This window comes from Passer montanus, unplaced genomic scaffold (assembly GCF_014805655.1).
Source record: "Passer montanus isolate IOZ18808 unplaced genomic scaffold, ASM1480565v1 scaffold3, whole genome shotgun sequence".
Taxonomy (NCBI): Eukaryota; Metazoa; Chordata; class Aves; order Passeriformes; family Passeridae; genus Passer; species Passer montanus.
In genome coordinates this window covers 2,196,229-2,223,233 of record NW_024367707.1, presented here as the reverse complement: position 1 = coordinate 2,223,233, position 27,005 = coordinate 2,196,229, and the positions used below count along the sequence as shown (strand labels likewise).

The window sequence follows — 27,005 nt, the reverse complement described above, 5'->3', positions numbered from 1 at the left end:
CCATAAAACTTTAAGTGAATTCAGATTGCCAGGCATCATTATCATTTAACAGTGACTAAGACACTATATTTCTATTTTTATGTAAATGAAACAAGCAGCACTATCCTGCATATGTGGGGTTCTCTAGAGGTTCTCTAAGGATCATAATTTCACTGCCTATAATGAAAAGTTTGCATTGATGGCTTTTTAAATAGATATTGTTCCTTCTTCAAAGCATTAAGACAGTAAGGAACAGTATGTCTTACCTTACCATAAATAGGATAAGAGCACATTGAAATTGTGTCTTCAGACACTACCTCCAGAGTAATGTATTTGGAACTTTTGTAAGTTCCACAGTCATCTAAAAACATAAACCAGAGAAGCAAGAAGGAAAATTAGACATTTGTGTAATATGATTATATCTATGTGTTTTTTCTATTTAAAAATGGGCACTTATTCCAAGAGAACAGTGGAAAAAGCTGGGACCTCCAATGGAAAAGGGGAAAGTTCACAATAATTTTTTAGTTTGTCTTGAAGTCCAGTCATAAGAATAAGTATATTGCCTTTCATCCTACTTACTGATTATATTAAAACACTTAGAGATGTAAAAATAAGTGTGTATATTTTAAAATACAGGCCTAGAATATCAATCACAGATATGAGTATATAATAAAAAAGGAAAGCCATAAATCAGTTCTGTCGCATGTCTTGTCAGAATTTAGGACAAAATCTGTTGTAGGAAGCTGCAAGGCATTCACTGTTGTTATTTTGGAGCAGTAATATTTTGCCAGAAGGGAAAATGCTTTGCCTCAAATCAGTGTCAAATTTTGCAGCTGAATCCAAAACTTTCTTATGACTAAAGTTTTTGTTTTTCTCAGTTAGTTACTTGTTACTTACTCAAGTAACTACTCAGTTAGTTACTTGGAATTCAGTAAGAAATATCCAAAGGATACAAATTCCTCATTAAAGTTCAGAATTTAATTTAATTCTTGAACCATATCACCCACTATCATGAAATTACCTAGTAGTTCCTAATATCCCATGAGCCAAGCAGAAAAGTACTAAGAATAATGATATTAAAGTTTTACAAAAAATTTTGTGTGTATATATTATATATATATGTGATGTGTATATTAATATTATATATATATAAAAATATAAAAATATGCTATACATAAATACATATATATACAGAAACACAACATATATATTTTTAAATGTATAGGAACATATGAAAATGAGACATGGCTAAGGTGGAATTAAATGCAGTTCCTTAATAAGAAGCAAATAAAGCAAGGATGATGGTATAATAGTAGATGGCAAAATACAGGAAGCAACTGTGGAGAGATTGGGAAGACACTGTAACAGTTTGAATTTACTGTTGGATTGTATGAAATTGGCAATATCAAGTCAAAAAACAGTTACATCTATTTCAGTACCTCAGTTTTGATCCCAGTCTGTGGCAGACAGAGAAGCAACAAGGGGCAACCATATTATTATATTTTTCAGGTGTACTCATATGCTCTATTAGTCAGCTTTTACTGTCTTGGCTCATTCCTTAAAGTTTTTTTCTCCCACAAATTAGGAGAAATGTTTTGAGCCTATGCTATCTGAGGCAATCATTTACTTGCATGGACAGAGTTCAACTATGAGGAATGTGATAGCATACCAAATTCCTGTTTTGGAATTCTAGTCTGATGATTTCAGTCCTTTGATTCCATTTTTGTTTTATGACAAGAACTAAACACTCATTCCTTATTCACCTTCTTCTTAGCATCCATGATTTCACAGACTTCTGTTGCATGCCTGGGCTTAAAGGTCAGATCTCATTCAGAAGTGTTTGTTCTCTCTGAAAATTCTTTCTGCCCTTCTCTCCTTTTCAAATCTTATTATCCTTTTGGGATATGCAGACAATAAGTATTTTATACTATCTTCATTTCTTTATCATTTTTATATGTTTTGGTTTTATTTTTCACTCTTTAGCCTTTTTACTCTTTTCTCTTTAGATAATACTTTCATAGAACTTTTCATTATAATTGCAAATCTTTGACTAAGTAGTGAGGCTAAAAACTGATGTTAACTGACTGCCAGTGGTAACTCCTTTTCACTGTTTCCATGAAAAAAAATCAAGATTGCTTTCTTGAGTGTGCACAATTTCAATGTGTTTAGTTTTAGTTTATCCATTGTACTACCAGGTACTATCTTGTTATTCACCTCTTGACACTTTTCCCAACACTCTGTTCATTTAACAGAAAAAATGTTCATTTGAGATTGGGACATGTGAAAATATTCAGTTTTAACTCTGACACTGACACATTTGTACCACTGAATATGGTATATCTTATACCCCTTCCTAGAACACAGTCATTTATAAAACATTAATCCTCACCATTGGCTACCCTTATAGGTATAAAATTGTATAGTAAAATAGCTGAAGGATAGTAAGAAATTCCCCTTATTGTAAAGGAAATAGAAAGCAGATACAACCAATCTGGCAGCCCATCTAATCTAGTATTTTCTTTCTGGTGCTGTTGCAGATAGCATGTTTTGAAGAGTGCTGTAGCAGACATATTTGCTACAACCCCTTTGGAGAGTGTATTTCTTTTTGTGTTTATCTGACTTTACAGCTTGAAACAAGAAGCTTCAATCCTTCATCCTTTAGGTAATTTCCATCTCTCTTCAGGGTAGAAGGTAATCTTTAGCTGACAAGGGCACAAAGCCACATTTTAGGGAGGCAGGTTGCTCCATCATTTTCCACATGAGTACATTGCATCTTTCTCTGATGTTTGTGGCCCTGGCCCGTGTGAGAGGCAGAGTGCTGAGCTAATCACAGGTCTGCTCCAGCACAGCAGATCCTGTGAGATAACAGATGATCCACAATGGGTACAGAATTTCCTGTTGATAGTACATAATTCCATCTGAAAACACATAGTAATGCATGTCAAAAAAGCCAAGTGACTGTACTTGTAGGTCATTTTATAACTTATCTCTCTGTAAATATATGTGCTGGTATAAAATCCAGTATTATATATACTGGATTTTATAACCTTGATTCAAATTGTGCAAGTATTCATGACTTTTTTTTTCCTGGAAGGGAAGGTTATAATTTTTTTTTAATTTTTCAAAAAGCTTTTTTTATGACATAAAGCCAAGTGACTGTACTTGTAGGTCATTTTATAACTTATCTCTCTGTAAATATATGTGCTGGTATAAAATCCAGTATTATATATACTGGATTTTATAACCTTGATTCAAATTGTGCAAGTATTCATGACTTTTTTTTTCCTGGAAGGGAAGTTTATAATTTTTTTAATTTTTCAAAAAGCTTTTTTTTATGACATAAGCAATTTAAATTGTTTTTATAAATATTTTTGTTGTCTCTGTGGAATGGAGAAGACAACTCCAGCAGACTGGAAATGCAGACTGCTGTTACCTTTTCTTTAATTTAAAAGTAAGGACTGATAAGTGAAAATAATAACTGTTCTTTGTCTACAAAATACTTTCAAAAACAAAAAAAAGATTGGGACAGCTCAATTTCCTGCTCCATGGTGAGTAAATCTCCATTCTGTGTCCAGTAAATCATTTGGCACCTTCTTGACAACTGAAAATGGGGAACAAAAATATCTTTGTAACTCACAGAGGTGGTGTGATGGACTAAAGCTACTAATCACACTAAGTCATTATCTGATTAAAGATCTGAGACCAGTGATAAGCCTAATCTAGCAGTCTTCTCAATTAAAATCCTCAATTGTCCCTTAGTTAAGCTGCTTCACAAAAAGAGACATTGATTCACCAGAAAAATCAAATATGTATTGATAGTACTCATATTTTTAGGGACTCTATTTTGAATAAGATGTAGAGTGTTTGAAATGTTCTTGAGTCATCTGTTTACTGTTATAATTGTTTTATAGTTTCCATTCTTTTACAGAGTTAAAACCATTAGGTCAGTTCTTGTAAATGTCTAGAAGCCATATATCAAGATACTCCTTCAGGAAATACTTTAAATTTTGAGGATTGGCTAGCACACATTTTTCAAAGAGACTCTAGTTTGGAATTTAAGCCATATGATGATAATATGCTATTTTCCATGGAATGTGTGTCAATTACAGGAATTGAAGGAAGATTTGAAGATTTTTTTAATATACATTTTTCCCCTACACAATATAGAATAACACATCAAACGGACAAACTGAAAATTTTGCAGGAGGAAAAGGTGACTCACATGGATACCATCTAGTTTCATAAAGTTTCCAGTATGGCCAATGAATAAGAGGGAATATCATGTAGAATACAGTCTCAGCCTTAGATAGCAACATGTCTACATTAAAAACAGCATGAGAAATTTAGGCTTATATTTTTAGGGATTTTTTTTTTAATGGATTCAGTCTATCAGTTCAGTTTGTCTTACGCTAGAAATAAATATAACTCGTAATTTCCAAACCTGAATACCCTCCATTTGACTGAAAAAATTCAGGTAGCATGTAGCTGAAGAAGTTATTTTGTTCCTATTTCATTCAACAATTCAGATGTTTATTGTTCCATATATATATATTTCATAATATACTATTCCTTAACTCCAAAAAATATCTTCATGCATCTTGTAGATTAATTTTTTATATGATTATGAACGTTGAAAATAATTTAGAAGACATTTAAGGAAGGATGGAGCAGTCCAGTTCTGCACTGAATTTTTGAGACTATTGACCCCTTTTTAATGCAATGTGGACTCACAGAAATGATCAACCTTTTTTCAACAGAAAAAAGCATATTCAACTCAAATAAATTCTCACTGTCTTGCACCAAAATGCATCCTATCAGACTTACTCCATTCTTTTTAACCAGCAGTGTGCACAGAATATAAAATATTATATAAACTCCTTTACAGGTGAAGACATACAACCAAATTTTGCTTTCACCTGCATGTGTTTAAGGACAAAATATGTGTGTGTATATGATATTTCTGTAAAAAAAGAGGTCCCTGATGCGATGTTTTTCATTGCATAAAGCAGAATAAGCAGCACAGCTTGAGTAAGATATACATGTCAGATAAAAAAGAAAAACACTGGTGGGTAAGGAAATAAAAATTAAATTTTGTCATGCCTCTTCAGTCCTTTTTCAGAAGTCCTCACCAGAATTGTGGTGGCTCTTAGCAAGTATTGCATCAAAGTCCACAGTCAGAAGTGCAGGAATGTTTTTTCATGACAGTATGCTGTTAAAGACACAAACTGTAATTCATTATTTTCTAAATTTTCTGACCATCTAGCAAATATAATTTTTCAGTTTCATCCACAGTGAGACATTTTCAGCATTAGCACGTCAAATGCTTGTTTGTTCTGAAGTCAGTGCTCTTGTGACATAAATTTATTTCTCATCATCTAAATTTCTCAAAAAATTCAGTTCATAGGCCTGTGTAGAAAAATACTGAAATACTTTCTGTCTTTGATTGCCATTAGTGTAAGAAATTACTGGCTTTTAAACATCTTTATTGACCTTTTATGCTCTGGATTAATTTCTCTCAACCTCTTCCACAGATATTTGTAGATTTGTTAATTTTGTATTTGCATGATAGTTATGGGAAACTATGCAGAATGCACTCATCCTCCTAATTCTTCCTTCTTTTATCAGGGCATAACACACTTTCAAAAATTGATGCTATTTTCTTCTTTTTATATTTGCTACTGGAACTCTTAATGTGCTTGGAGACTCTGAAAGGCTTCACATTATTGTACTCATCTCTTTTGAGGGTTCCTATATTTTTGTACATATTTTAGTTCTTTTGCAAGGATTTTGTAGGAACTATGAGCTCTTCTCATATGATTCTTCATGATCAATCATTGTGCTTTCCAGTTTCCATCTTGGATGAATATGTACTGCAATTACACACATTTGTGTGTGGATATACAAATGTGTGTTTGTATGTGCACATGTATATATGCATATGCATAAATATGTATATACACTCATATGGGTATGCATAACATATATAGAGTATGCATATGTGGATATTCATACTGGCAAATTTAGGCATATAGGAGGCACACAGGCCCTAGCTGCCAGTGTCTATCTCTATAAAACTGTCACAAGACATGATTTTCCTTGGTGCTGTTTCTAAGGTCTTCAGGTCTTTATGACACTTTCAGAAGTCTAGTATACAGTAGTATCTGTGCATCACTGTGACAAAGCACTTGTTGTCTTCTGCAAATTGAAGTTCATTACATTAGTGCTGATGTTCTCTCAGCAGGTGGTCGATGTCAATTATTTTTTGCTTCTGTGTAATGAAAGCTGCTACATATTCATTTCAATTCTGTTACAGACCTCTGAAGTTCTGACAAGCTGTGAGCAGCTCTTCTATCAGGTAAACTTATGAACAGCTTCCTAATAGTTGGAATCATCTTGTCCTGACTAACCTGGATTTCTCACAACTTGTCTCTATGTTTGCCTCGTACACAGTTGAGGTTGTCCTTTTCCTTTCTCAATTTTTAGAGCTTGTTGCAGAATACAGGCATTCAAACCTCACTTGCTCCCTTGCAACAGCTGTTTCCAAGTGTTGGACAAGGTGATTTTATTTTAACAGGTGCATGCACAAGATAATTTACATTGATCTGAGACTTGGACTATGTCCACATGAGAAACTTACCTTGCCCTTGTCCAAGCCAGCACAAAGTCTCTAGACAGATCAAGCTGAGTTCTGTTCCTCTGGAAATAACAGCCTCAAGACAATGTGCCAGTATCAGTCACATGGACACAAAACAACCTAATACTGAATCTTGAATAAAGTTCTTCTTGACTGTACACTATTCAGATAAAAACAAAACAAAACATAACAAAACAAAAAAAACCCCTAAACCAGAATATGGTATTACATTAAAAATCTCTTCCTAGTCTTCAAACTGCTGCAGTACTGAAATTCCCAGTTTCACTTCCAGAATTTTGCCATAATTTTATATGTTTTACACACACACACACACACACACACAAGTATATATAACCCCTAAATCTGAATCTATAGGAACTTTTAAAAAAAATTCTAGGTATTCAAAAAACTCTCTGAAACAATGCCTTTGTTTGTCTTATGACTCATTAGAGGGACAGTAACTCATTGGGCACTCATATTACTCTGGCAACTAAATCTGTTGAGAAACATCCAAGTTATGCTCAAATAAATCTCCCTAACAGCCAACTAGAGCACTCCCTCTACTATGTGAACATACACTGCCAGGCATAAAGATGGTTGAAAAGTTTTACTTTGTGTCCCTCTAGGCAATAAGTCATCAGAATTCATTTTTATGACTGAAGACATAAAGTGTTTAGTGGCTGTGGAGCTGCCTCTGTTTACCAGAACTGGCTTTCCAGACTTGCACAATGCAGTGTGCAGTAGGCAGGTAGAAATTTGTTATCAGCAGTATAAAAACATCTGTCATGCTGTCAAGTTTAATGAGAGGGAGGCATGGAAGAAAAGACTGCAATCTAGAGATAAAATTAGATCTCTGGAAAAAAAGTTTGAGCCGTGTAACTTGTTTCAAACATTCAAACACGGAATGACCAACTCACTGGCTGGGGCAGGAAGGCACCTCTGGAGATCACCTTGTCCAAGCCTCTACTCAGAGCAGGGTCAGCAAGAGCAGTGTAGCCAGGAGTGTATCCAGCTGGGTTTTTAATTTCTCTAAGTATAGAGACTCCACAGCTTCTCTAGACAAGCTTTCTAGGTGTGACCTTCTTTGTCTCAAAGAAGATTTTACTTATGTTTGAATCTCACTTTGTGCCCTTTGCCTGAGAAAATTAGTCTCCTTTATTCCCCCATGAAGGAGAATGATCCCTCTGAGCTTTCTCTTTTCCAGACTCACAAGTCACAGTTCTTTCAGCCTCTCCTTTTATGCCAGATGCTCCAGTCCTTGAGCCCCTTCATTGGACTCAGTATGTTTACATCTCTCTCATACTAGGAACCCCAGTACTGGACCCAGCACTTCAGATTTGTCTTGTCAGAGAAAGAGCTTCCCTTGAGCTTCTTTCAACACTTAGGCATAATGCAGCCCAGGGTACCTTTAGCCTTCTTGGCTGCAAAGGCAAGCTGCAGACTCGTGTCCAGACTTTGTGTCCACCAGGACACCCAGGACATTCCCTGCAAACTGCTTTCCAGATGGGGCATACACTGGTACTTGGGTTATTCCTCTCCATGGTCAGGACGTGGCTTTTACCATTGTTGATCTCCAAAACTTTTGGCCTATTTCTCTAGCCTCTGGAGGTCTTCCTGAATATTAGGACACTACTCCATCTAATCTGGTGCATCAGCCACTCTTTCAAGTATTGTATCATCTGTAAAATCACTGATGGTGTGCTGCATCCCATCATCTGGATCATTAATTATAATGCTGAACAGTATTGGCATTATTACAATTACCCAAGGGAGAATCTATGTGATGTTGTAGAACTGACATTCATTGCTTGTGAAAAAGGTTATATTCAGACATTTCAGACATTCAACAGCTTTCCTGCCATCTTGACTATGAGATCAAAATGTTTCCATTAGTTTTTTGAGTTGTCTTTTTCAACTTATCTATTTTTAAGAAAACTCTTCTTCTTTATTGATGAAAAAAGTAATGTTTAAAAAACAAAACCTAACAATTTTTAAACTATCATGAGATTGATCTTAAACTATGAAAATTTTTAATAATATTGTTTGTCTGTTTGTGTTGGAGTATGTTTTGATAAACCTAATTTCAGTTTTCAGTACTGAAGTTTTAGATGGTCATCTAAAAGGCACATCATTGTCAAATGTTAAAGAGATAAGTTATTATAGTTAATGTTACTTTTCCTTTTGAGACCTCAGTGGTCACTCTATTTTTTAGTTCAGAAGACTTTTGTGTTTACTTTTCTCACTTCTTCAGGAAGTTCAATGTTTCAGTAATTAAACTTCATTATGCTACCTGCTAGAGCTCTTGCACGAAACTAAAATTCAACTGCTCTCTTCTTAAATTACTTTTATTACTCTTGTTCATGTTGTGCCCTTGGAAATCGAACATTAGCAAAGATTTCTCCATCAGGGGTGACAATGTGTTAGACCATAAGGTGATAAAAAGGAAAGGGATGGCAGACATAAAAGGAAGTGTTTGTACTTCTGTAAATACTGCTAATACTACATCAGAAAATGCTTCAAGTAAGCCCTCCTCCTTTGATGTCCACATGAACCATTTTTTCCCCAGAAACTGTTATTTCATAGGCATGCATTATCCACTGCATTGCTGTTTTCTTGTATTCATGACTTATGGCCAGATAGGATCGAACCGCTAAAGGTCGAAAAACATATTAGGAAATTGCCACTGTAATGCTTCACATATACTTGATAAGTATAGATCTGCAAACATACTTTATCAACATATAGATCATAAAATAATAGAATCAGAATTATTAAGTCTGGAAAATATCTCAAAGGTCATCAAGTTCAACCATTAACCAGATAATATTTATGTTTTGGTTGGCATCTGAAAGAAGAGACACTCTGATAATCGTGTTTCTTCAGAACAAGAGGACATTCAGGGTAATCAAGTCTAATTCTTTTGACCTCTGGGGTATCACACCTTCAGCAATTGGCAAAAGTTCAGCTTAGTTTTGCTGTCCACCTGCCCTATAAAATCACACTTTTGTCTTCCTGGCTACTTGCATCCATTTATTTTTTTGTCAGTCTGGTCCTTTAGTTTAAAGAGGAGTTTTCACTTTCTGTTCTTTCTTCTTCCCTTTCTCTGAATCCTTGTCCTTCCCACTCCCTGCCCGAAGGAAATATTACAAGCCATCTTTCCTCATTGGTTTTGTAGCCTTGTTATGCCACATATTAGTCTTCCAGCCATAGTATCATCCTTCTTCCATTTGATAACTGTTTCTGTTTCATTAATCAAACTACAAGTCCACCCCTGGAGTGCTCCAGTGGCTCTGCACATAGGAAATGTGCAGACGGAGAAGTACAGGCACTGTAGTATCATTGCTAATATAATTTTCTGTATATTTAAATTCTTAAAAATACTTGTAGACTGTTATCTTCCTGATCTAAGAAGAAAATGATAAAAGGGAAAGAGGACAGAGGAAAAAGTTCAAGCTTGTAAATTTCACTAGTATCTTTGCTCAGAGTAACTGCAGTTTTTAAAAACTTGTAATTAAATGAAGTATCAGTTATTAACAGCACTGTCTACTGTAGTAATGTAGCTCTATTTTCATTGTACCTACATGTCTTGCTTTTTCCTGTAAATTAAGTGGCAGTCACTCAGCATTTTTTCTGCAAAGTTTAAAAGAAATTTTCAAAAGAAAAAATATTCAAAATTCCACTTTACCTCTAATCTCTTGTTCAGTTCCTTTCCCTCCCTTCCGCCTAAAAAATTGGTCTTTGTCATGGTCTGTGCAATGAGAAAAGCCTGCAAGGCTTGCACAATAATTGTGTTTCCAAGTAGTTTTGGGTAAAACCTCAGGAATACCATTCAGCAATGTCAACTGAAAGATCTGTCACAGTTCTAAGGGATGTACATAAATAGTGCAGTGTACTGGCTTCATATAGGAAAAATAATGAGCTACTTCCATGACACTGTGTACAGCAATGTTTATAAGGCTGTGATTTCTGGATCAATGGATGTTCTTAGGTATTCAGAAAGAGTGCAGCAAAATGTCTTTTTTTTCTGATATGGAAGAAATACAGGAACATTGAAAATGTAACCTACATTCTGTGCAGCAGTAATTGAATTTTGTTTTGGCATTATTTCATATTACAGATGGATTTTTTTGTGTTTGTTTGCATGTGTGTGCTTGTGCATGCATATAATATATTTCTGTATTTGTATGTTTCTATATTTTGACAAGGTATCCTGCAAATTTGAAAAGTGTGGAAATCAAAGCAGTTGTTCCTAATTATTCCTTCTATCTCTATCACAGTATGCAAGTGCAGTAATGAAGAAAGTCAAGAACTGTGCATGCCACCAGCAATATCAATGCTGAGGAAGTCATGCAGCTTGTCTGAGCCCTCATCATTTCTTTCCAGCAGGTCAAGAACTAGTTCAAAAGTAATGATTCTCTTGAATGGCAGTGAATGTGAGAGGATGCCCTTCCAGGCACTGTGCTCATTCTTGATTTTTCGTTTTAGAAAGTTAGAACTAGAGGTATTCTTGCATTCCCAATTTTTTGTGCCAGATTTGAATCACACTGACAGCCATTATGACCAATATTTTTTTCCTCATTCATAGGTAGGTCACAAACAAACTTTACCTCAAAAATATATTTTTTTCAACTTTAAGAAAGGAGTCTATGTTTACATTTCTGATTGGATTGTGAGTTTGTAAAAATAAAAATTGCAAATATTTATGAGACAACATTACATCTATATGACATTAATAAGTATTAATAAGCCTGACTCCTTCCCTTTACCCTCAATCTCAAATTACTAAAACACATTCTCTTGGACTTCTTCACTCTACTCATGTATTTATATGAAGGATTGTATTGAATTATACAAAGGAAAATCATTCAATTTCTTAGGGGAAAACTCCACATAATAATGATAGCATTCATTTTAATTCTAAGTGTCTTCTTTTATACTTTCATGTGTAATATCTATTTTCTTCTGTAGATTGCAGTTTGATAATGGTAATCCTTCACAATAACTTTGAAGAGATAAAAGGATAAGCCCTTATAATGTACTCCCTACATTCCTTCACTCATATATATTGAAGTAGTCAAATCAACATTTAGCTTTTCCTTTAGCACTGAATTTCTGTTTTAAAATTTGCAAAATGGAGTACTTGACAATACTGCTATCAAAAATTAAAGCTAACATGCATTCTGGCAAGGTTCATCTCTTTCTCAAACGGGGAAGAATGGGAAGAGGAAACATTCCTGCTTCTGAGGTATCCTTTAGATCAGTTCAGCCAAGTCATGCCTCATGCAATGCTATAAAGATCAATAAGACTTGTTATAGAGTGACTTACTGAAGTCACTTTGGATAAATTATTCACCAAGAACTTCACAGTTTTTATGGTATTTTAAGACAATGATTTAACAAATCTCAAAGGCATGTCAATTTAAAGTATTGATCCAAAGCTTGGAGTTTCAGCTAATTATACCCAAAGATCACAGGTTGATAAAGTTTTCAAAACTAGGCTAAAAAGTTAGGTGGATTAATTCAAGTGATATATAACATTAGGGTCAAACTTAGAACACTGTGGAAATGTCTTTACAGCAATGGCAGCACTTTTGCCTCCTGCCAAAAGTGGAAGTGTATAAAGCCTGAAGAGAAAAGACATGCATATTAGGAGAATTCAGCAAATTTCCTGGAACTTCAGTCCCCTCTTATGTGTTCAGAAATTTAATTTATTATCATATTGCCCTAAAGATATAATTTAATTTGAAATAATTCTGCTGTAATTTCAACCTTTTTACATATTTAACTCTTTTTACTTTGGGACTGTATCCTTTTGTGAGTGCCAAATACAAGCATTTAGAAAAATCTACATAGGCTGGTTATAGTTAATGAAAGAAGCATATAACTTTGCATTTCAAATGCAAAAATAAAACCTAGTTTTGGCACAGTTAAGAGAAGGACAACATAGTATAGAACACTTAGAAAAGGCTTCACATAAACTGAAAACTATTTTACAACCTTCTTTTTTTTTACTTAATCTCAGAGAAAATAGCTTTATTCAGCTTTATTAGTATTTTCAAGGGTCCTATATCCTTTGAAAATATATTTTTAATGGTCAAAGGTAAAATATATTGCATTCTGCTGTACAGCTATACTGAAATACCCTTGTTAAAGAGAGCCTTCAATAAATAATATGAAATTGAGCCTGAAAAGTGACAAATCTAAAAACTACTAAAAACAAGAAGTGATCAGCTGTTCCACCACTGTCCACTCTTGCTTGAAAACCCTTTTGGGGAAAAGCATGAAAAATTAGTGGAGGATAAAATAATTTTTGAATAAAATTAGCTTTTTGGTTAAAGCAAACAGAAGGAGAATAAATATGATTTGTGTTTCTGTTTTGTTCCATATGCACCAATTACAAACAAATTTAGCTGCTGGTGGCCAGAAACCCCAAGGATCTTGTGATGTGTATTCTTGTTTGTCTCTAATCCTATATTAAATATTGTACTGAGGCCTGTTAAACATTGATAAGCTTTTTTTGCACTGTAAGGTCCCCTGAGATCATTGTGCCTAAATACCATAAAGACCTGGATTAGGTTTATGCATTGTTATGGTGGTTTAGATACATCTTAGCCCTCAAACTTGTCTCTCCAAGGGAGAAAGTCAGCCTGACTGTATATTAATATTAGTATCATTGTAGTGATTAGCTGTTCAAATCTAAAAAAAAAAAAAAGTAATTCAGTGTAGTTTTCTGATGCTCATTCTTCACTATCAAAAGAATTTTGTCAATCTTTTATGGGAAATTTACAAAAAAACTGCAGAATTGCATATTCATCTTTTTTTTCTTTTTTCTTTTTTTTTTTTATGTGTGTACAAACTTTTGCAAATAACTCTACTTTTTAAATCTCCTACAATGCATTGGTTTGCAAACACTGTTTCTCTATTTGCTTTGTTTTTTCTCAGAATAGGAACCTTCTGTTTTGGTTAAATATTTGTTTCCTCACTGCCATACCTTTCTGACTTTTTAATGTATAGAACAGAACTTAGTATAGGGCTGGTTTTAGATATTTTTTTTCCTAAGAGATTATTTTAAGGGCAAGAAAAAACCCTAAGAATATGAAACTACACTCAGATTTGAATTTTAGTGCCATTTTTTTAGGTTTTGCATTTTGATTGAGATTGGTCCTTACAACCTTTATATATACATAAATAGTATATGATTTTATGACTTGATACAAGTCATCACAGGATAGACACAGAGACCAGTTTCTGGGTGCAAATGGGAGAAGTACAGAATGGCACCACATATTTCTGTGTCTGCAGCTTAGAGCAGCTTAGTTTCTATCTCCATAACCAGCAGCTGCTGTTTATCCTTCCGTATCTTTTTAATAAAGCCATACTGCTAAATACACAAGAAGTGTGTCCAATATGTCTTTACCCACTCTTCACTTAGAAGTGCTGGTGTGTAGATGATTCCAGGATTTCTAAAAGCAGCTGAGTCCAGGGATATTGTTCTCTGTATCTCAGGATCACTGCTGTTCAAGGCAATTTCCCTAACAAGATAAATATATTTGCTGGCATCTATAAGTGGCTTACTACCAAGTGGGATGTTAGCCTGATTATTCTCTACTGTTTAATAGAATGACACAGCTCTCTTCAGATTAAGATTTCTGACACAAATTTTCTGTTCTTAATCCTTAATAGCACAACGCCCCCCATATTAGCTACCATGAATATTTAATAATACCTGTTTGCTCTTTTCCATAGCCTTATCATATTAGGATCAGAGATATAAATATTTTTTTCCAAGGGACACTCATCTTGATATATATCTGTTCAGTTTTCTAAACAAGGGACTATAGTGTAATTTTGGAGCTTTAGATTTTGAGTTTTACAAATACATACAGGAATCTTCTGTGTGTGTGTTTCAGATCACACCAATAGCAGCCGATTTTATAAAATCTAAATATTTTTTATTGTAAGTTTATTAATGTCAATGCTTTAAAGAATTAGAAGTATATAAAAGACCATATTTTAGCTTTGAAATTATTTGCTACAGGAAGGTATGGCAGGCTAAAAAAAACAAACAAAACTTAAACAAGAAACCTGAGTTTTGGTATTTTTTTTTGTGGTTTTTTTGTGTGTGTGTTTTTTTCTTTTTTTTTTTTTTACTTTTTACTTTTAGCTATCTCAGAAGAGTAAGAGGACAAACTAATATTAAGGAGAATTTCAGAAGCAGCCCACTGACTTTATTCTGGGTAGAAAATATCCCTTTGCTTTTTAAAAATCCCATTTCTGCTTTCAGTCAAAATAGTAAGTTTTCTCAATCATTATATAATTTTAAAATTCTCTACAGAGTGCAGCAAACATTCCCATCAGCCTAATGAAACAGGTCATGGAAGAATAATGCTATTTTTTTGGCACAGCATAGTAAAACCCAGAACAAATTAATGGTTTTCAAAATGCTGTGCCAGTAGAGAGCTATGCAGCTCCCAAATTCTGAGGTTATATACACATTTGTCTGCTTTGAACAGGGGTGATAGTAAAGCCAGGAACTTAGTTGGAGTCTAATGTCTGCTCTTCTTTTTTTCTTTTTTTTTTCTTCTTCTTTTTTTTCTTTTTTTTTTTTCCTTTCTCCTTCTGATAATTATTTGAATTTTTTCTCTGGGTATCTGGGTATAGCTCGCCACAGAATTTTTTTTCATTTCCTCCAAAATAGGATAAATCATCCTTAAATCTAGATAGCTGAAACAGAAAGAAAAATAACAAACCACCCAATCTCCAAATTTCGATTTTCTTACTTAAAGTATGTAATGACTTGAAAAACTGCCAAGAGACTCACTGAAACTGGAACTTTTGTTTTTGGGATTGTCTATTGGCAAGCTTGAAAATATTTACGTGTTCCTGAGTGAAAACATGTCTGAAAACACAGAGGAAGCAGAGACAAGGAAAAGCATCACTGGGTGTCAGTGGAGTGACCTGTCCTTGGTTATGCACTGTCTTGAACCCAAGTGCTGCAGGTCAAAGCATTCCCATAGAAACAACATTTTCATAACAACATGGCAAACATGTTTTGACTGTTCTTTTTTATCCCCTTTCACTGTGGCATTCCTTTAATTTATTTTCTATTTTCCTTTTCCTTTTCCTTCTCTTTTTTTCCTTTTCCTTTCCTTTTTTTTCCTTTTTTTATGGGGCGTAAAGCAAATAGTCCTGGAATGAGCTATGTCAGTCAGCTTGACAACTACTCACAGGTTTTTTTTTTAATTTCCATCAAATTTTATGTCAACCCAGACATGTTGCTGACTAAGAACCTGGCTGCACAAACTGAGCTGCTGCAATAACTCACTGCTGCTATTGAAATCCTGTTGCTCCTTCTGTCTTCACTGGTATCAGTCCCGAAGTCCAGCTTCATTTCTACCAATTTGACACCACTGTTAAATTCCCACTCAGAAAGACAGGAGGTAAAAATAACTTGAGATTGCAGCAAAGATCCAGGCAAAGAGCAGAAAACACTTCTGCGTTCACTTCTGTCATAGTCCTATGAAACTGAAGGGAGAGGGCAGCAGCCTGCCTGTTTTCATGTGACAATGCTGCACTTTTCTACACTGACAATACAGAGAGGTCCTTCTCATTCTCATGACCACCTTAAAAACAAATTAAAAATATATATCTATTTTTTTAATGATGAGCACAAAAAATTACTAGACACTTATTATTTACTACACAGAAAAGTATAAGGACATGTGTTCACCTGAACCTCACACTCTACCTTCCCACATTTACCTTCTCAATATTATTGGAATATTTACAGGAATTTTGGGGGCCCAAAAGTGCATGTAAAAGAAGAGTAGGTATATTTTAGAAAGGTAATAAAGCACAAATTGTACTCGAAACCTCTTAAAATATATAATTCATCTGTGGGCAACTTCATGGTCACTGACTGAAATAAATTGCTGTTTTGCCTAAAGTTTGTATAATGAGGAAAATCTTGATGGTGTTTTCTAAAATGCTTAGATTCAAATTATTTAGGTGGTGATCCATGAAGTTTTAAATACTTTCTGTATTTAAAAAATGAGTATTTGATTGTTTTTTTTATTAAAATGCTTTTACTACAATGCATTTCAATAATACCTACAAATAGGTGCTCTTGTGCTGCTTACATTGTGGGTTAACCTACAAGGAAATAGAGACATAGGCTGCACATTAGAGTGTGTCTGTTTCAATCAAATTGCATGAGTGGATGAACTTTTCAGGTGCAATTTGAAAAGTTCAGAGTGTGGAACATATGAAGGAGAAAGGAAGCAGATCTTGAAAGAAAGGAACATAATGTGGTATTATTTAGACTTCAGAAATGCAAGTCACAAAATGTTCACGTGGATTTAATTGAAAGATCTTTTGAGTTATTTGTGCTATTGTCATTTTGGTAATCTGAGTTTCTGATTAATAGTTTTTGAATAGAAATCTCACATAAGTGTTGGCAATTTTTCATAATGAGGGTGGCAAAGTGATTTTGTTTCAAGTTTGAAATTCTTTAAATTGATGGGAGTGCAACCTGAATCTAAAATAATAGAACATGCATTTATAAAAAGAATATAATTCTTAAAAAGAGTTTCAGAAAGGAGTTCTCCTAAAGCATTCTGCTTTTTCTGCAGAATATTTTATCTTGAATTTTAGGAAATGTTTATATTTAAGATTTTTTTTCTTTCTGTTATTTATGTTGAATATTTCTTACTTTTTAGGATATAATTCTACTGAAACAAGAAACTTGTTTATCAGATAGGCACGTAGGTTACTACTCCACAGAAGTGATAGAATCTGTTCCAATAGTTTTTTAGCTCTATCAAGCAATTTCTTTTTTTATATATATGAAAAATGTGAGGTTCCAGAGCCCTATTGTTTCCTGAAAGCAAATAATAATACAATTTTCATGCCTATTCATAAAGAGATCCTTTACACAGATACACCACCATAGCTACAATAGGCATCAGTAGCAGCTGTGCATATGTAACTTGGGCAAAGCTTAGCCCTTAATCAAAATCATCTTCTGTGGAAAAAATATCCATTTATGATTACTCAGTTTATATTTCAGATGACCCATTCACTCTCTTCCTTCAGTCTTATCATAAATTTTAAACCTCCAGTATCTTTGTTGTGTGTTATTCCATTGCATTGTCAAATTAATTAATATATATATATATATATTATTCTGCAAAAATCCGTCATATGTTCTGGGCAAGTCTTGCTATTCTGCATGTTTTTGAGACAATCCAAGCATCAAGCCCTGTAACCCAATAAATACATTATTGACCTTGCTAATGACAGATTTCAGGTTTCTCAGTAGCTCTGCAAATCCTCAGGACTTTTTAGGCTTTGTCAGGACTTCTCTTGGCCTGCTCAGAGCTATGTTTCACAATGTTCAGCTGTAAAAGCAATATTCTAATGACCTATTTTCTAATGGCTATTTCATAATTTGTTTTACTTTTGCTGAGCTTTTTGCAACCAAGTAGTATAATTTTTGTATCGATAGTACTACTAAGTAATTTTTTTGTGTAGAATGAACTATTTATGGTAATGATGAAGAGTGTAATGGAATAAAAGACTGGGAGTGAAGCAGAGCCCTTAAATGTGGGGAAAGATCATGCAGTGTAGATGGCATACATGGATGGGATGATGACAGAGGTGGCAGCTGGTGATGTGAGGACACCCAGGGCTATAAAAACTCATGAGTAGTCAATTACATATTGATAAAGAAATATTGCCTTCACACCTGTGTAAAACCAGTGTTTTAGAAGTAACAGGAGAGCAGGGAGCAAGTATGCAAGATAGGAAAGATGTTTGTTTGATATGTGGGAAATTAAAATATATTAGGGACAAATAAACCACCATAAAAACCCAAAAAAATAAAACCCAAACAAAAAAACAACCAACCAACCAACCAAACAAAAAAAACCAAACCCAAATCTCCCCCAAAATAAAACAAATCTAAAACCAACAACAACAACAAAAACTGACAAAAAAAATAAACCGTAAGCAAAAAAAACCCTAACCAAACAAGAGAGAGTTTGATATGTGGGAAATTAAAATATATTAGGGACAAATAAACCACCATAAAAACCCAAAAAAATAAAACCCAAACAAAAAAACAACCAACCAACCAACCAAACAAAAAAAACCAAACCCAAATCTCCCCCAAAATAAAACAAATCTAAAACCAACAGCAACAACAAAAACTGACAAAAAATAAACCATAAGCAAAAAAAACCGCTAACCAAACAAGAGAGACAAGCTATGTTAGAAATATATCTTTGACCTGAAATGAGGAGCAAGAAGCTGTTAACTTCAACATGATGCACCTGAGAGAAGGACATGGATTGCTGATGCCTGGCTGCAGTGTTCCACTCCTGCTATGATGCTGCAGACTCTAAGACTTCTAGAAGCAGTGGAGGGGGAAGAATAGCCCCACAGAAAAGAGTACAAAACCCAAGAAGATTCTGCATAACTATTATAACAGTACTATTTTTGAGATTTGCCTATAAAATAGTTTTCTCCTTTTTCTTCTTTTAATTTCTAACACAAAGGTAAATAAATTCATGATACTCTATGAAAGGTAGGGTCTTTTTTTTCTTTTTGTTGAAATAAATATTTTGAACGTAACAAATACACCTTAATGTTTTCCAACAGAGCATTCAGCCCTTGTGCCATCTGCTCATGCACTGGGGGAATTTCTGAGTCTCAGAGGTACTCCCCATGTGGAACATTTATTTATTCTATTCATATGTGAATTCTCAACAAGTCAATTTAAACAGCATGTATTTTTTCAATGTCTTAAATAGGAACTTTTTTCTAAGGCATATAAGAAGAGCAAGCATTTAAGTGCTTGCTCCAAAGGAACGAATACTAGATGACCTGTGACAATAAAAGCAAGATGGCTTTGTGAAGGGTTAGGTTCTATATTAATTAAATTTAGTTTTATGGAAGATCATGGAATATTTTTCCCAGTCAACTTCTCTGATTTGAGTAGAAACATCCTAGAACTTTTAAATTTTACAGAGGAACAGAACAATGAGGTGACTGACTAAAAATATTTTCCTAGACATTTACTAAAATAAATAATACCTAAAAGGCTGTCAGCCTTTATCTACCCTCAGCAAGAATTTAATCTTCACTGTAATGTCCTTAAATCCCATTACTTCCTTTTATCTATCGTAACTCAGAAAGTGATCTGTGTTATTCTCCAGTAATGCTGGAAACATCATAAGATGGCTTTTAATAGGAGACTTGGAACATAAACCAACAAAACAAAGACATATTTGGTTCCTAGTTCCAATTCTTGGAGAAAGATGCAGGTCACAAGCCTCAGTGCACAATGGGAGAGGATGAGAGTGGGGATAACAAAAATAAAGGTGTTGGAAGTGCATCCAGCACCTTCAGCAAGCAGGACTGCAAGCTGCAGTGTTTGAGAGGATGTACAGATGTGTGCTTGTGGGAAGCTCTCTTCCCACTGAGGGAAAGGTGGTTCAGGAGCAATGGGCATTGTTCAGGGTGTAACCCAAGGGACAAAGTAAGCTCCAATGTCTTGACACAGGAGCAGTGAGCAAAACCATGGTAACAATGCTTGGAAGTCACTTTCTGTGATATATCTTCCTGAATTCATCTTCATTTCTGTAGCCATGTTTTTGACAATTGAAAGTTAGTTACTGAGTAATGTATGGCAGCATAACATTTATGCTGGAGGCAGCATTTTGCATCTCCAGGAACCTGCATATGTGAGATCATACATCTACTTTTTCTAAACCAAGCTAATACCTATAACCCTGCCTTTATTTTCTCCCTTATTTTTACAAAAAATAGCTACTAGAATTTTAGATGTTACAAAACAAAAGTTTGTAAAATTTATTGTGAAAAATATTTGACAATTCCATGCTTGCGTGGAAGTGTCTAGTTTATTACAAATTTGTTTCTTGCTGCCATAGTATCTTTAAAGGAAAGCCCTCTCAAGTGTCATGAAAATAATTTCTCTACCTCTTCATAATATTTTAATCATTATGAATTAAGAAACTTTATTAACTGTCATTAGAATTTCTTCTTATAAATAAAAAATATGCATGCCAATTAGGGCAACAGTGTTTCATTTTTTAAAAATATATTGATAGATCATTGTTCTGATCTAAAACTTTACTACTCTTGGTAGAAAATGTTGGACTGAGTCCAAGACTGTGAAGATAAATAAGTAGAAATGGAAATGAAACTCATAGGAAATATAAAATATTATCATAATCTATTTCCTATTTGCATTTCTGTCCATCCTCCTTCAGTATTTCTAATGAAAGAAAACACATTGAATATCAAGAGCTGAACAAGAACTGAAATTCACTTTAAGGATAAGGAAAGTGACATGAAATTGAATAGAACTTTTGCCATCAACATTATTCATAAGCAGCATTTGTTGATTAAACTATCTGTTGTACTCTCAGCATGTCATATCACATCAATCACATATGAATTTAAATTAGAGCCATATTCCAAAAAATAATAATTGCCAAGTTGCCACGTGTGCCATCTGAGTGCTAAATTTAAGCTTTTGCAGTACTTCAGCAGCTGCATGAATCTATGAATAATTCATCAACTGTGTGAAATAGTAGATTAGAATTAACTAACTAGTTGCAAATTTTAGCTAATGTTTGGAATTGAAGAAATATAACTAGCCAATTCACCAAATACTTCCTAATGAAAAGCAATTATTTTGTGCAACATTTTGGAAGATCTACTTAATCCTTAATATAAGCTTTAGGCAAACAGAGAGGAATTGAGCTAAAATTCAAAATTAAATAAGAAAAAGAATGTAAGAAATTATATGCAGAGGAGGAAAAGGTATTCAGCTAGACAGTGTACAAGTGGCTTGTACCTAGCTCTGGGAATATTTGTTCTTGTATTCTTCAGAAAACAGGTGATTTTTTAGGCTTGCTTGTGTTAATAATTTGTGTATATTTTTAGATTGAAGGGATAATCATAAACTTTCTATACACATAATTGTCTTTTTTCCTTGACTAACTGGCATTAAAATCCATATTCCCAATTGTCAGAGATATGCTGGTGCTGGGCTTGCCTGCTTTATGTGGTTGGTAAGCAACAGCAAATATCCGATGGAAGGAAACTGAAAATTTTCTTTGCAGACATTAGACATTCCTGTTCTCAAACAAACTCCAACACATAAACAGCTCATTTTATATCTATGGGCTCAAAAGTAATGCATTTTTTGAGCCAGGAAAAGGGGCGTATTTTCACACTACGGTGTGACAAATCACATTATTTCATAGAATCTTAGACTATCTAAAGGTAAAAGGAACCCATGAGGATCAAGTAGTCATTGAAGGTCTGCTTAAAACTAAGCCATATGACAAAGTGCACTGTCTAGACATTCCTTGAACTGTAACAGGCTTGGTGCCACGACCACTTCCCTGGGGAGTCTGTTCCAGTGAAAAACCTTTTCCTAATGTTCATTTTGAACTTCCCCTGACACAGCAAAAATCAAACTGTCTGGGGAAAGGTTTTTCCCTTCCAGGAAACTGCTGGCTTAGAAAGATGCTGGGGTATTTAGAAAAATACCAGGGGCAAGTGTGACTCTTGAATGTTTTAATGTTTTATTGCATTTTATGTTGACTTCAGGCCTCTGGGTTGGTCCTCTGTAAACTGGGAGCTTAAAGAATTAGACTGTAGAGCTCATGGACATATGTGATTGACACTTTTTTTTTTCCTTGTTTTCTTCTTTTTTTCTTTTTTTTTTAAATAGTTTTCATAATGGTATTCCTTTTTTAATCTGTGAGAGCAGATACCATTATGCAAATTTGTGAGCAAGACTGCATCATGGCTCTTAAAGGGGAAATAAGAATTAATAACACCATGTCCTGTGTTTGGAAGGAGAAGCCCTGAGCAGCAGTATGAAGCCTCTTTCCTAGATGATCCTTTGCCTGCTTTCTTTGGTACACATCCTTTCATGTGTAAAGCAGGATGGGAAGGAGTTTGTGATACTGTGTGTAACTTGCGTTGTGTAAATTGGTACCTAGTGGGTTTTAACTTGCCTTTTTTTTTCTTTTTTTTTTTTTTTTTTTTTTGTTAACACATGCTTATTCATTCTTAGTGAAATGCAATTTTTGTCTAAGTATAATTTTGGAATTATTTATAGCAGTCATATCCAGGCCTTCACTTCTGGATTATACTGCTGTCTGCAGCTAGTAGAGGATCACTTATCCAACCTGCTATGAAAGGGTCAGGTCATGCTTGATCAAGTAGAATTTAGTAAATTGTCTAATTTAAGGTATGACACACAAATGTGTTTCCTTACATTAAAATTGCTGTCTGTAGTAGTAGTAGTAATGAGGATATTATTATTAGTATTATTATTATTAGTAGTAATAGCAATAGTAGTAGTAGCAGTAGTAATGAAGGAAGGAAGTCATTATTATTATTATTATTAGTAGTAGTAGTAGTAGTAATAGTAGTAGTAATGAAGGGAGGAAGTGGGGAGGGAGAGATGAGAGAGCCATGGGGAATGCTGCCAGTATAGTAGAAGCAAGATGGTAATAGTACAAAATAGTATTACTTTTATTTAGAGTAATATCTGAGTCCTTTGGTATAAAATAATTACAGTGATGCAATACTCTGATAAAGGGAATTATTTAGAAGAGATTAAGGTACTCCAGCATTGTTTTTATTTGTGTTGCAACTGCTTATATGTAATATACCAGGGGTTTGCAATGGCCAGTACTTAAAAGATATCTAAATGAGAAAACTCCTAGTCCAGGCAAAACACTCTGGAGAAATAAGTGAAAGTGAAGAGGCAAAATGAAGTAACAGTACAGTGGGTATTTTAATTAAAAGCAGTAGATGAAGTTGGTGTTTGGTCTGATTAAATGGCAGAACAGTTGGCCTGGCAAAATTTAATTCATTTAGGTTAACAGGAACAACTTTCTACACAGATACCCTACTTTGTTGGCCTCTTGTTTTACTTCAGCTTTTTCCCACCCTGTGAAGAAGATAATTTAATAAAATATTTAGGGTTTCATAATACATTACTGTTTCTAACTTCATTTTCTGATGTGATTTTTTTATAGTGTTATCAAGCATGTACATAGCGAGAGATTTGTTCTATCACATAAGCCTGTTTCTATAGTAATTTAAAAAATCCTGCAGTGTGATGTATTTCTCAAGATCTCAAATAATTAGGACAATTGGTCAAATGGCACATTCCTGATTCCACAGGGGTATATTGCAATTAAGAAAATTCTGCTCTATTAAGATAATTTTATAGAGACAAAAAGATATATTAGTATGTGTAATTATAATTATGTTTAGCATTTACAATATGCCTTCCACATTAGGATCTCAAAAAGTTGTTCAGAAGAATTTGCTTTATGTTCAGACTGTGATACATCTGCTGCTACTTCTGTGCTACAGATAAGAAAAATAAATTACAGAAAGTTAAAATATGTGCAAAAGCCTAATACACAAAATATGTGTATTAAGCCACTGAAAGAGGCTGATTGAAAGAACTAGAAGCAAAGTTTTTTCTCTACTTTGGTTCACTATTTCTGATGCATTCAAAGAGCTAGATTGTAAGCTGAGCTGTGTATCTCAGGCATGTGCCCTCAGAGGTCCCCTCTAGAGTTTACACACAGAGAGTGGTAGGCTTTAACTAACTTTATACATGTTTCAAACAGATGAATCCAAATTTACACATCATAATTTAAATGTAGGAGAAAATGGAGAAATTGTGGCCTACAGACTTGTCTTAGAGGGGTAACAGCTCAGAACTTCTCTTGGAGCAGCAGCTTCCTTTATACCTCCTCCTCAGGTCTTGTCTGAGTCACACTTGTATCCACACCCTTCACAATATATCTTTAATGCACAGATCTTCTAATGTGGGGACTTGGAATTATGAAATCATTGGCAATGCTGGAGGAAAATGCCACTTCTTGCAGATGAAAAGTGTAGAGGAACAAAGACATTACACAATTTTGTATTAGAATGTAAAGATTTCTGTTTTCAAGTTCAAAAATAGCAACAAACAAAAATAATAGATTTCAAATATTTCAGTTAAAACTTTTATTTCCATCTCCAATACTTCTCTCTATATCATCAACTTTTATGTAGCTCCAAAGCTCTATGGTGTCTTTCAGATATGATGTTTCAGTGCAAATCTACTCCTTTGTTCCTGTGGTATCATTTCAGTTTCCTCCTAGTAAACATATACTTAAAATGTTTCTGTTCCATGTTAATAATAATTTTTGAAAATGTGCAATCTGTGAACCAAACACAGAAAATTCCCCTGTAATATAGGATCTATCTAGGTGATTGGCAAAGAAACTCCATGAGGCTAAAATAAATTAATTAATGTTACAGTCATCCCCTAGATACACTTCATGAGTGACATAAAGATCATCTGGGGTTGTGAAGGTAATAAACAATAAATCAATAGTCCTCATAATCCACACTTCAAATGTTTTGCAGCTATTAGATCTTTAGATATGTGTAGAAGGATCAGAGAATCAGAATAAAATTATTTGGAGGAAAAAAACCCAAAGTTTAGGAAGGTACTATTTTTCATTAGAAAGAAGAAAGGCGAAATAGAAGGATAAAGAATAAATTTCCCACAGTACCAGCAGGAAGTCAAGCAGTAATGGCCATGAACTAAACCAAAAGAAGTTCCACCTCAAGATGAGGAAGAACTTCTTTACATCAGGGATGGCGAAGCACTGGAACTGGGAGAGCTGGCAGAGCTGTCCAGGGAGGTCATGGTGTGTCTCTCTCCTAAACCAAAAGAAGTTCCACCTCAAGATGAGGAAGAACTTCTTTACATTTGGGATGGCAGAGCACTGGAACAGCTGCCCAGGGAGGTCATGGTGTCTCTCTCTCTGTAGACATTCAAAACCCACCTGGATGTTCCTGTGTCACCTGCTCCAGGTGCCCCTGCCTTGGCACGGGGTTGGACTGGGTGACCTCCAGATCTCCCCTCCAGCCATAATGATTCTGTGATTCTGTGATCATAGCAAGTGAAAAAAGAAACACTTTCTAAAGCATTGTCATCACAAAATGTGCATTCTTGGTCACTGTGTCTTATCAGGGATTAAGAAAAAATAGTAATCATTGATATAAAAAGCAAAACTTTTAGGTACTAAAACTTATACTATTGATACTGAAATGGGTAAAACAAGCTATAAGGCAAATTCAGACTTTCTCTGATTTTGCAGATTTAAGCTGAATCTTTCCTCACAGCTACCCTATGTATGTCTAAAACATAAAACCTTCCTGCAAATGCAGCTTGGAGGTGGGATGGGAAACAATATGTTGTATTGAGCCACTGCCAAGCACTGTGAGCTTTCTGCTACACAGCTCTGGGATGGGCAGGAGTGGGGAGAATTTTTGCTATGGGATCAAAGTAAGTATTTAGGTCATGTTTTTCCTCTCATTCAAGGACTCAGGGTATATTATTTGTCACTCTGAACTAGCCCTTTGTCCATAAAATATATATTTATGCAGGATACTTGCAGATGACTATGGTGCAGAAAAATGCTGCTTAGATTGCTCCTTCTGTTACTGTCATTTCAGACCTGAGTCCCTTATTCAAATCTCTTGTTTCTTTCCAACTGAACTGTAAAAACATGCCAATGTTGTGATGTGAACAAACAAGGACAAGGAAAATCTTTCTAACATAATTTTACTTGACACCTAAATTACAGTCATGTTGGGTTCAGAAAGTAAAGAATGCAGCAGAAACTGAATGGGTTTGGGGTTTTTTTGGATTTTTTTTTTTTTTGTTTTTTTTTTTTTGTTTTTTAAATTTAGTACCAGTACATTCTCTGTTGTCATTTTCTTCATAACAAAAAAAGAAAGGTCTTCTGAACTAATCAAAGCTCGTTAAAATTTTAGGTCAAAAATATTTCTCACTAGAACTACTTTGATCTTACAACTACCTTATTAGATTGAAAAAATAGTCAGTTCTAGTTTATCCTACTAATCTTAATGTTACTATGTTAGATTGTCACTACATCTGCTTTTGTTTATTTTTCATATTAGCTGGAAAGCTCACACAATTTTTGGTTAGTACAAATAGTCTTCAAAACTAAAACAAATTAGTAACTTTTAATTCTATACAATGAAAACTTTCATTAAATCCAATGCAAAATTGGATTTAATGTTTTATGCAATGTTTTTGCCTTCTCTTAAAAAAGAAATATAACTTTGCTTGATATTCCACTATTGTAATGATCACTGACCTATCAAAATGCATGCCATCATTTTAATGCATATCTAACCTTGCAAAGAATACAGACCTACCTGTGATGTAAAAAACAGATAAGGAAGATCTGCATTGCTTTCAAACTCTTCTATGAGTCAAATGAATGTAATTTCTAGA

General features: G+C 34.3%; 1 protein-coding gene across 3 annotated transcripts in view; it reads left to right on the top strand.

Moving 5' to 3' along the window:
• The window catches only part of IL1RAPL1 (interleukin 1 receptor accessory protein like 1), a 672,166-nt gene that overhangs the window by 252,915 nt on the left and 392,246 nt on the right, over nt 1-27,005 (top strand). Inside the window, exon 2 of one of the 3 annotated variants that reach the window (XM_039714532.1) lies at nt 6,293-6,334. The exons of the other annotated variants lie outside the window; for them this stretch is intronic. The gene's annotated coding sequence lies outside the window, so the exon portion shown is untranslated. The remainder of the gene's footprint in view (nt 1-6,292; nt 6,335-27,005) is intronic. 3 annotated transcript variants of the gene reach the window in all.